This window comes from Ascaphus truei, chromosome 5 (assembly GCF_040206685.1).
Source record: "Ascaphus truei isolate aAscTru1 chromosome 5, aAscTru1.hap1, whole genome shotgun sequence".
Taxonomy (NCBI): Eukaryota; Metazoa; Chordata; class Amphibia; order Anura; family Ascaphidae; genus Ascaphus; species Ascaphus truei.
Genome location: NC_134487.1, coordinates 267,760,856 through 267,773,247, shown reverse-complemented (window position 1 = coordinate 267,773,247; position 12,392 = coordinate 267,760,856).

Genomic DNA, 12,392 nt, shown 5'->3' with positions numbered 1-12,392 from the left:
ACCGACCATTTTACTCATTTGTGAACATTCTTCTTTCTGCTAAAATGTGTCGATTTATCCTCAAGAAATCAACACCAATGTTGTGATATCTGTGGGAGTCCGCTAAACAATGTATCACTGCTAACTTCCTTTTAGCACTTGCATACTGTATGCCCTTTTTTATTATATGTATTTTACTCAATTACTAAACATATAATATGTGAATCTTGCGCTGGTATTCTTTTTTCATTCATCATAATGAGTGATGAATGATTGGCAAATGCTTCAAGCTAAATGGTATCTCCTGCTCAGGCCTGGACTTTGACCTTCTGAGGCCCTCAGCTATGTTAAGTTTAAGAGGCCCTAAAAATTAGAAATAGATACAGGCATACCCCGCTTTAAGTACACTCACTTTAAGTACACTCGCGAGTAAGTACATATCGCCCAATAGGCAAACGGCAGCTTACGCATGCGCCTGTCATCACGTCCTGAATAGCAATACCGGCTCCCTACTTGTACCGAAGCTATGCGCAAGCGGGAAGACTATAGAGCCTGTTACAAATGCGTTATTTACATCAGTTATTCACGTATATAACGATTGCAGTACAGTACATGCATCGATAAGTGGGAAAAGGTAGTGCTTCACTTTAAGTACATTTTCGCTTTACATACATGCTCTGGTCCCATTGCGTACGTTAATGCGGGGTATGCCTGTATATTATTCTGACCGGAGGAACCATGAAACAAATGAATGAATCACACTAGAATTGTTATATACAAAGATGATGGCATAAAGCTAAAATTAACAGTGTTTGCACACCACATTAATTTTAATATTAAAACATTTTCTCTCATGATTTTTTTAGAGCAAAGTCTTTTAATGATCAGCTACGAAGTTTGTCACTTTCAATGCACATGATGGTTAGGGTCATATTTGAATGAAAATGTCCATATTTACAGAGAATCTTCTTTTTCCCATCTCTTCTTTATTTATCATCCAATTTTAAAACTTGAATGGCATTCACTTTTTTCTATTTTTGTGGCTCCTCATATTGTGAGGCCCTAAGCTGTAGCATTGTTAGCTTATGCGTCTGGCATTACTCTCGCTTGACCACTATATCGGCCATTTTTTATCATCTCTGCTCTTGGCTGGTAGGGGAAAGATGCGCTGGACTAACAAGTAGCGGTGGTAGAAAAAGTAACGCTATAGGAGTGGGGGTCATGGTATTATGAGACGACCAGGCATTGTCCTAACTTTATTATTTGAATAATTTAGTAAGGCGACATCTATCGGAAAAGGTAACTATAACACTCAAGTAGAAATCTATTACATTTTTATGACTGATATCATTACAGTAATTTTAAGTTAAGGCATTTCACATCAAGGCACTAAAATATGGGAGAATTATGTGTCCCAACCGATCTTTCAGGGACAACGGGATAAGTCAATAAAATAAGGGATAATCACGTAAATATACAGTATATCTGGCAACCCCAGATGAAGGGGAATGGGGGAGGAAGGGGTTAAGGGGCATGTGGGGACGAGGTGGTTAAGGGGCACAACAGGAGTAGAGGGGGTTAAGGTGCATCGGGGGGTGGTGGAAGGAGCTAAGATGCATAGGGAAAGGAAGGGGTTAAAAGACTTGTGCGGAAGAAGAGGTTAAGAAGCATGGGGGAAGTCAGGAGTTAAGGTGGAGGGGTGAGTAGAAATGAGCCAATTTTGGGGGCGGATTTGGAACCACAGCAGATCGGTCGGTGCCTTTGGTATGTGGATTTCCACGGATCAATCTAAAAAAGGGCGATTTGTGGATTTTTTAATATTACCAATACATTCCGAAGATTCCGCAATACATTGACGGATCAATTGGCGGATTCAGCAATCCGTTGGCGGATTTTTAAGAATCCGCCAACGGATTGCTGACTCTGCGGATTGGATTCCATAAATCTGTCCACAGGGTTGTATCCAATTGCGGTTTTTGATGAATCCGAGCGGTATTAAAACTGACCAAATCCGTCTGCGCATTTTACACCGCTAACCGATTTTGGGGGGAAAATTTCGCGAAAATCCAGGAAAGGGATTTGGGTGGATTCACCCATCTCTAGGGGTGAGATTACCAGCGGGAGGATTAACATGTTGCAGCTTTGTCACCAAGATTCCAGGCCCGCCCCCACTCCTCTCTATGCAGGCTTCCATACAGCAGCAGAAGCAGCCGGAAGGTAGGGCTGAGGGGGAAAGTGTGTGGAAGCTCCGTGAGCAACTTTCGCTGGAATCCAAATCCACCGCTGATTGGCCAGTTCCTTTCAACCGTGGAGCCGTCTAAAAAAGTTAGATTCGTTTTTTCTTCTAACACTGAAAATTCATCCGCTGGATTCGGAATTCGAACCTGCAAACGGAATTATTATGGGAGAAGTATATAAATAGGTGTGCAGCCTCAAGGTTAGGTCCCCCTCACACTCCCCTCCCGTTCCCCCTCTCTCCCCTGCACTCCCCCACTCTCCCCCAATCCCCAGCATACCATCTCCCTTCCAGCACCAGAATGGGCGTGCAGGGAATAAGTGAGAGTGGCAAAGGATAGTGTCTGGCGCTATCACACAGAAAGCCCTATTGACTTTAGAGGAAGGGCTTTCTGTGCGATAATGCGGGATTTGCTCTATTCGCACTTTGCAGAGTAAGCGCCGACAAATCCGGTAAAATTCACTGTAAACTTTGCATATGAACAGTACAAAATGGGGAGAAAAATATAGTTACATTTATAGTTAAAAAAAAGTGATACCTGTCTTATTTTCTTTTACATTAATTCCCCAAAGCAGTTCTAAAATATTAAACATACTGTACCATTGTTCACTCTAGTCTGCACCTTTAAATGAACACTCAAATAAAGTGGGGAAAAAAATAAAGGTTCATTTGATTGTTTCTTATGGTACAGTGGTTGTGTGTTCAAAATGAGGCTTCTGAAATTGGCTTAATGGCGTCTGCATAGCATTACTGCACAAGGTGGATTTCATTCCATACTCTGACCTTTCCATTCTAAGGTCAGCTTTAAAGTAGACGTTTGATTTTTTTTTTTTGCACTTAAGAACTCCCACTTAAGAAGTATTAACAATCTTTCCAGAGACATTAATTGGGGGATGAATGCCAGCTCTCGAATCTAAAACCCTGCAAATTGATAGAGTTTTCTCTGCAAGTCAACATCTTTTTTTTCCGACATAAATTTGACATAGGCACCGTAGAGTTACCAACAGATCTAATGGTGCTTCTGCTGCATCCGTTAACAAATGTGATCGTCGGCCTCCAATTTGTGAGCAAAGAGTTCGAATTTGAACGTTGTATTCTTTTGAAACAACCCACTGGGAATAAATGCAATATTTGCTACACATGGAAGGTTCCCCTAGAGCATGCTGTCAAATTCTCCAATTTTAGCAGAGATTTAAAGTAGCAGTGGCACTTATACAGCCAGCATAATAAAATAATAACAATATAATATAACTAGTAGAATGATGTTGAGGAAGCTGACATACAATACTATTTGGGCATTTGCTAAGATGTAATAAAGCCATTTAATAATAGCTATTTATATGACTGGCCCTTAAGCCAATATCACTTTAATTGTATTTAACCACACATTATATAAGTTATGGCGGATACAAAAGTGACAAAAACCATCTAATGTACAGTGTACAGCAAATAAAAAGATCACTTGTGAGCGCATTCACATGTCTCAGGCAGGTCTGTAGCCTAGCTTTTTCTGTCTTCTTCTTGGAGAACGACAGGAGCAGAGCAGCAGAAGACTTGCAGATGGCGGCGGAAGGTGAGGAGGATCGATGCGGAGGGTGAGGATGACCAACATCCTGGTTGCGGTGGGAGCAGTGGAGGACATTCTGGTGGCAGTGGCAGCAAAGGACGACATTCTTCAGTTGGTGGGAGCAGCAGAAGACATCCTTCACAGCTGGCGCTGGTGGGAGCAGAGGAACATATTACCAGAGCAGGAGCATTACTGTTGGACAGCCAGGTCCTCCCCGGCTGCCAAGAATAACACTCCTGCTCCGGTCACATCTTCCTCTGCTCCCACTGGCACCGGCTGTGAAGGATGTCTTCTGCTGCTCCCACCGGCTGAACAATGACGTCATCTGATTCCACCGCCACCATGATGTCTGCCACTGCTCCCACCGCCACCAAGATGTTACCATGGTCTTCCTCGCCCTCTACCATGGTCCTCCTCACCCTCTGCTGCCGGCTACAGGTAAGAAAAACTACCTGCCAAGTACCCGGTTACCCGCCAGGTAATTATTATTTTTTTCCCGGGTACCCGGTACCCACCACTTATTAGTACCTGGTACAACACTAATGTTGAGTAGTATGTAAATTGCATTGCAAAGAAAATATGTAATCTTTGCACCCGCTCAATGTGTTCAAAATATAAGAATAACCTCTTTGCCATGTAATGCTTTAGCAGTTCGTTTAGAGGTTATAAAATTATACAAGCAAAAAGTGTTTTATTTAGTTTTCAAGCAGCCAAATGATGTAAGCAGTGATCGCCTCTTCCCAAAGAAGTTGGACATTTTGTGAACATTTACTCAGGTTCAAAACTTCAGCCAATTCTGAGTGGATAAAAACTTCCCAGGCTAATGTTACGCTTGTGCTCCTACACAAAAGCCGAGAGAAGGGAAGGGACCCGATAGTGAGGTGGGGAAGCCGCAGGAGACATGACATAGGAGTAGTTGCCGCAAAGCTGGGGACCGGCGCACGTAGTCACATGAGCGTGCCGCACGCACGAGAATGCGTGACGTGTCCGGAGGTGCGAGCCAAGCTCAGAGACACGACTAGTCCAGCTGCATGTGCGCGTATGCTCTGGAAGCAGAGCGGGAATGCGCGTGTTCTCAGGCACCAACGTGGGGGGTGAGGGTAAGCCACAAGTGAGGAGCAGGGGAGAATAGAGTCCAGAGCACAAGGTCACAAGGGAATAGCTTCTTGGAGGACGTCCAGCCTCCTTAAAGGCAAAGTGCCAGAAACAGCAGAGTGCAGCGAAACTAAATACAAAGTAAGGGTTCTTAGTTTAATTCTTTGGCCAAAGAACTATAAACCTGCTACCACGTCAAGGTAACCCCTACTCAGCAGGTCCTACACTACCCGCACGGTGAACTAACCTCAGTGGAAAAATGAATGGATGTCCTAGTCTACCGGAATCCAAAAGGAGATGTGAAGTGTCCCAGAGGAAATCGAGGCAGGAACAGCGTGTTAGGGCAGGCACGCGAAGCATAGAGTACTGACAGTATTTAAAGGCAGCACCAGCTGTAAGCAATGAGGAAGTCAGAGAGAGGCTTACTTCCTGTCAGGAGGAAGAAGGCAGGATTTGCCAGGAAGCAAGATGGTGACGCTTGTTTCAGAATACTTAAAGACACAGGATTTTGACTCGCAGCTAGAGGGCGGCGCCCGCCACACAGAGAGTCTTGACTCGAAGCTAGAGGGCGGCGCACACCATACAGAGAGACATCAGAGAATCTTGACTCAACGCTAGAGGGCGGCGATCAGAAGTTCAACAGGTAAGGAGGGAACACGCCGCAGGGGGCGTGTTCCACGCATTGTCACAGCTAACAATTTTTGTGAAATGAGGCAACTTTGATAAACAACCTCTAGATAACATTGATTTTTCGTTGCCAATACTATATATTATCTTTGAGGGAAGAGATACGCAAACTTTTGCACAAGTGCAAAAACCATGCAAACTTGTCCGTTTAGAGACACGAAAAAGGCCCACTCAGTCAGGGTTGGTAGACGGTTCATCAAGCATTAAGTCAATGTGCATTGCAATTTCATTTAATATGCCAATTCTCTAAAATCAGTAGATTTGCTTGAAAAAATCTCTAGAATCACTGGACCCCATTTTTCAGTCACTAGTCTAGCGGTGTTTTATTGAAAGATTACTACATTAGCTACACTATTAGCCCTTTGAGGCTTGGAAAAAATGGTTAGCAAGTAATAGAATTTTGGGGGGGAAAAATGTTCACATGTATTTTGGAGAGATTCGTACATCTCTATCTGAGGGTCTTGAAGTGTCCTGCAGAGCAATACTAAACCCAACATAGGTTATGGGGTGAAGATGGGCTATTTTCCCATTGATTCTCTGTCCTTACAACTAGTTGAACATAAGGGGTCATATTTACTACTACATATTTCAAGTAAATGGGCCATAAGGTATCTTTGTATGGCACCGCTTAGTCAATACGACACAGTTTCTTGCAGCCCAGCATGTCTTGTACCCTGTGAGTCACCCTATAATAAATAAGTGAGTTCCATTCTTAACAATATTCTCTATTCACCTTCACAGTGTATAAAAAAAAAAAAAGAATGAAAGCCGTGACAAGCACAGCAATTCAAAGCATATTTTATTCCTGTATTAAGTTAACTTAATTCAACATTGCAATATCAGAGAAGGGACATTCCAAGTAATATTTAAGATGCAACTTTCTTCAATGGTTATATCATATCATAAAGCACATTGCCATATATCCTATGTACTTAGTCTGGGTATTTGATTTGAGTAAGGGAAGGAGAAAAAAAAAAAAGAGATGTACATACAAATAAATCCCAATAATAGGGTAATCACATCTGGCTGTTTAACAGGATTTCTTTACTCAAGATTTTACTGCTTGCAGGGCTCCATTTTAATGAAAAATATCTAGGAAATGTATTGGTACGTTGTTACTGGAAGTGTCTCATAAAGACCCTGTGACAACCATCAGCTAGGTCTGTGAATTGGGTTTAATTCAAAATAGATGAAAACTGTCTGTCATTATAGTTTCCTGATGGTTATCGTAACCAACTTAATTAATATACAGCTCGCCTGAGCACTATTCTGCAGAAGCTCTGGAATTAGATGCACAGGCTCCAGTTTCCCCACAGAATGAATTTGCAATGGGAAATGCTGAAGAAGAAAATATATATATATATACATTCTCTGCAATCTGCATTGCCAAAGTCATGTGAAAAGTGAGAGGAAATAAAGAAGACTACTGCTTTCTATCTAAACAAGCACAAACATTACCACATCTTCAATAGAGCATTTGGGCTCTTGTAGCATGTGGCAAGGGTATAATTGCTCGCAATCTGTAAAAGCAGAACAAAAGTCAATACGGTTATTATTCCTCTGTTGAGTTACTTCTAAAAGGTTTTAGGACACATGCTATTGACTGTAATTCAGTGATGCTTTTAGATAAATGGTTTAGGCTTCTGCCAGATTGCCCTCAATTTGCTCTCTCTTAACCTCTGCATGGCAGGTTCCTATATCAATAGGGTTAATAGTCTCTGGTGCCGCCATTAGTAGTTCTTTTACATTAAAAGGGAAATTATTCTTGGATTCTATGGGGCCCAATTTAGTACCTGAGATAAGTGCATATGCATAAGGAGATAGTCCTTTTTGCACGGGTTTGCATCTAAAAGCCCTTCTTACATGTTCAAACCGTACAAAAAGTACTTTTATTATAGCAATTTCATTCCAGCTGTGCAACTATTTACGATCGATTTTGCATTTTGGATTTAACGAAGGTGCTAGGATACCAGTGAATTGCCTCAATATATGCAAGATTGACTGTTTCAGTTTTGTTGAGCAGGGACTCCCTAATTCCATTAGTTTAATTACCTTTTTCATGCACTTGTCTAATTTTTCCCTGTACTGTCTACCTAATTATGTACATTGCTTCAACCATTACTGGGTAATGCCCTGTCTGGAGGAGTTGAAGGGCCGATATGAAGCAGTAGGCAATTAACCAACCTAGCGCGTTATTGGCTAGTAATGCCTTTTTTGTGTGTAGACATTAACAATATTATTACTGTACACTATGTAGTATAATATTACGATAATGTACATGTAATCCCTTGTAAAATGCATGCAGCACTCACACACACTGCCCTCTGTCAGACCCCTCTCCAATGTGCACTCAGCCTGTGACACATGATGGCAATTGCATCAGCCAATGACAATGGACTAAGGGGATGACAAGAGGCTTTGGCAGAGCACTCGGGAGTGAGAGCTTCTGCATCCTGAGGGAACTCTGGACTATCAGTGGTGATAAAGAGTCAGGCATGTGTGTTGATTGATGTTCAGTGGAGGTTTATTTGGGTATATGAATATATATATATGGTATATGGTTTATTTGGGTATATGAAAACATTTACCTTATAAATACCATTGTGCTATACATATCACCGTATTCTGTCTCCCTTTGTCTAATTGATAATTGATTCTGCAATATATTAATAGTATAACGGGGAGGGACAATGAAATGTGGGATGTCAGTATAGCCCCCGTATCCCTCAGGGGATTGTCACATGCTGCGGCTTAGTCAGTGGGGCGGCTGCATTTGCAATTGGGGCCTTTTCAGTGCAGGGGAGCCTGCGCTGGCAGTTCTGAGTGGAGACAGTTGAGAGAGGCTGCAGTTACATGTTGCTAGGCAACCAGTGAAGCTGTGAGAGATGACAGTTTAGACAGCTTTTAAAAAGAGTGTGAGTTGGAGCTGGGAGCTGGGGGAGTTAGGGTGTGTGTGCAGGGAGCAGCAGCCCCTAGCACTAGGCCTAGTTACCCCCAGAGGTCCCAGATAAGTTACCATTCCCCAGTTTGTGGTTGCTTCAGGGACAGGCCCTACGTAAGGAGATCTGCCCCTTTAGCTATTTGGTTAAATTAGGACACCCTCAGTGTCGAGCAGCCTGATTGCTGGGTCTGGGCTCAGACCCCTCAGTTACATAGAGACTATCTTCGTGGAGGCCCAGCCAAGGTACAGACGGTGTGGAGCTGTGGTGATATTATCCACGCTGGAAGTCACCCCACGCGTAGGAGGACATCACGTCGGATCAGACGATCCATACCGGTTGTACAGTATAGCGGTACCCGCGGGCTGGAGCCCCGGGCAGGTATCTATAAATAGTGCACCAACACGTCCAGGGATAGCGCTATCTCCATCACACGAGGGTGGGTTTGGACATAAGGTACTCTGGGGAATACTTATGTTGATGTGTGCACCCGGTGCACTTCTATGTGTACGGCTATATGCATTATTCTGTGTGGTACAGGTACCGAAGTTATTAGTATTAGCAATAGTAAACAGTTATTAGCATACACTGTGTGCGTGGCAAAAGGTGTTACATCAGTATTGGTGGTAAGACTGCTGCTGGCTCTAGCAATCTGTAGCAATCCTGTAAATCAGACTAACATAGACAAAGTCTGAGAATTCTTGGCTAAGGAGGAGTTTCGTAATGTGATTTACCCCGAGGTGCCCCACCTCCCCAGAGACACTCATCACTTCTATGGGACATCAAGTTGAGAAATATATATAATTGCAATGGGGGATAATTACTATAGGAGATTACAGATTTTCTCAAGTGTGAGACCGACCCCCTCAAGTGAGGACGATTTTGAAAGCTGGATAGAACAGGCCACACCAATGGTGCAGGAATGGGGGATTGGGCCAAGATAAAAAAAAATGTCTGGATTGCAGAAGGCCTAAAGGGACCACATTAGCCCTAGTAAAAACCCTTATCAAAGGAAATGAGGCCAGTAACCCTAGCGAAAACAGTACCTACATGCCTTAGAAAACATGGTTGGAACCACCAAGAGTGGAGAAGAGTTACTGCACCGACACACTTTATTCGAGCAAATACCCGGTATGTACCTGGCAGATACCTGGAATGCGCCGCTCCTCACCTCTGACAAGCCCCGTTGCATTTGCCTTCCCAGCCTGGGTTCATGCCTGGCTGATGGGCGGCTGATCTGTTAAATGATAATGATTAGGATTTAATAGGCTGCAATGCTTTGCGTGTCTACCAGATGGCATAAATTCATGAATTGTAATGCAGTATATATATATGTACTGTGCAGTATTGCAGCCAACGGGAATAAAATGCTTCAATCCCTGCCGGAAAATAACTCAATGCACTCGGGCAGAAAACAGTCACAAACCTCAATACACCCGGGTATACCCGAATTCGTGGGACTAGCCGAGCTCGAATAAAGTGTGTCGCCAGTGTATATTTCTGGTTCAGGGGAATCTACCAGTAGGTAGGATAGAAGCTGTCTGAATTCCCATGTAGGTTGAAGGTGGCCCTGTGGAGGGTCATGAGGAATAAGGGTGGTGCCCTTGACCGGGTTGATCGCACCCGAGTGGAACAGCTAATACGTGGAGTGATGACCCTTTACCTGCAACTCAGAGAATGGAAAGAATCACACCATACATTTTTTGAGCTTTGTGAGTGATTAGAGATGAGCAGGAACAGATGGTGCTCTGTCCGCCAAGAGTGTGGCAGCCAGTAGTCAAACCCCTGACAGACAAAGGGAGGAGTGGTCAGTGCCTGATAAAACTGTCAAACCCTCCAGAGTAGTATCAGAACTAAGGGCCGGATAGAAGAAGTGCCCAGTGAGACGGACCAGAAAGAGCGGCGGATAGAGGTACGGTGGCCACCTCAAAGGGAGATGGTCTCTAGATGGAGGAGGAAAACCCAAAGAACCCCTGATTGAAAAAGTGTGGAGGGCCGGATTTCTGTTATAGATGCAGAGAAGAAGGACACGACTCTGCATATGGCAGAAATGGAGGTAGACGTCATCAACTAGAACACCAGCTGTCAGCTGATTTGCTCCGCTCTTTGAGCCCCACATGTCATCCAGTGGTCATTAATAAGCCTTACAGCAGTTGAACAAGATCGGAACCTAGGGTAAGCTGAGCCGTAGTGTGGTTACTCCCTTTTACTCTTTATTCCCTACCCCTACCCTTCCTGATATTGTAGGGTTGTGTACTTAGGGAAAGTTATATAACTTTGGTCCGACAATTATTTATGTTGCACTGAATGATCTGTAGTTTCTCCGGGCATATTACCAAACGGGAACAGTATACAATATTTACCTATGTCTCCCTGACCACCAAGCACCAATTTTATTGCTCCACCATTATAATTATTGGTCTAATATACAATTGAGGAGTGTGACATTTACATTTAGACAATTGGTCTAATATACAATTGAGGAGTGTGACATACAATTGAGAGCCCCATGATACATTAGAGAACTTTAGGGTGTCCTTTTAAACACTAACTGGGACCATTAACCCTATGCGGTCTTGTCAGTATCATTAGGCAGTTATTTCTCTTTGTTTCCCTCTTTATTTTATATGGGGAGTATACCCGATGTAATCATTCTCCTAGGGGGTTACTCCTTCCACTTAAGTTACACTACACCATTACACGACACCCCAGGAGTGTTTGTGGTTACAGTGTTGCACATTTCACCACAGTGCCTATTTTGATTGAACACAAGACTACTTTAGAGTCCTTGTAGTTTATTGTGCTCACTTATTAGCTATAAGAGTCCAAATGTGTTCATCAGGTCAGACTAGATACTAATATCATGTAGGTACTGTAGATTGGTTGGTCTGCCGTCCAGATACAAAAAGCACCAAACAACTCACTGGGTGTTAGAAAAATAAAAAAGATTTATTAGGTTACATATTTAAAAAAAACAATAACATACTAGGGACAGAAAAGGGACAAAAATCTCCTCCCACGCGTTTCACACTCATAGCGCTTTCTCAAAGGGGACTCCGCGCCACATCCCACCTGCACACGCACGCTGCACTGCAGGTAATGACAGGATCCATCTCAGCTGCTTCTCCACTGGTACTCATTCAGGTTCTGCCTATTAGCTCACAGCCTACTTTTAATCATCTCACTACCTGCTACCTTCCCATTGGTTCCTGATCCCTTAAATACCCTGTCAGCTCCCTGCTGATTACTGAGCCTAAACTACTGTTTATGCACCGTGCTTACTACAAGCTGCTCGCTGCTGTGCTGTGCCATTGCCTTGTCTTGTTCTCTTCATTGTGACCCCAGCTTGTGCCCGGACCTCTGTTTTCTCGTACCCCTGTACCTCGGCTCGTTACTGGACTTCTGCTCTCTCCTCTCCTTGACCATGGCTACGGATTACGACTGCTCTTCTCTCTCCAGCCCCAAACTACGGCAAGTACCTTGATCTACCCAAACTTTCCTACCCTGACCCAACTACACGACCCTGACTATGCAATCCAGACCTGTCTCGTGGTCTTAGGTCGGCGGTTATCTGTATCCCCACCTCAGCCTCATGGTCTAAGTCCTGTTTGTGGTGAGCACCGTTAGAGGGACATAGAAAGACCCCTTCATGGATGGTACGCAGGAGGGCTGTGGGTTAAGAGTGGGGCACTGTCTGTACTCCCAAACAAAATGAAAAGGGCTGAGACCAGTCTGGCAGAAAAAAAACTGACGGGGGCAAACTTACACCAGATGTGTTTGACTTCAGAGATAGTACTGCCCCTGGAAGAGGTGCCTGATGGAGAAAATGGCCTGATGTGTTCTTCACTGAAGAGTAGGACATAGGGTGCACCAAGGGAGTGGAGCACTG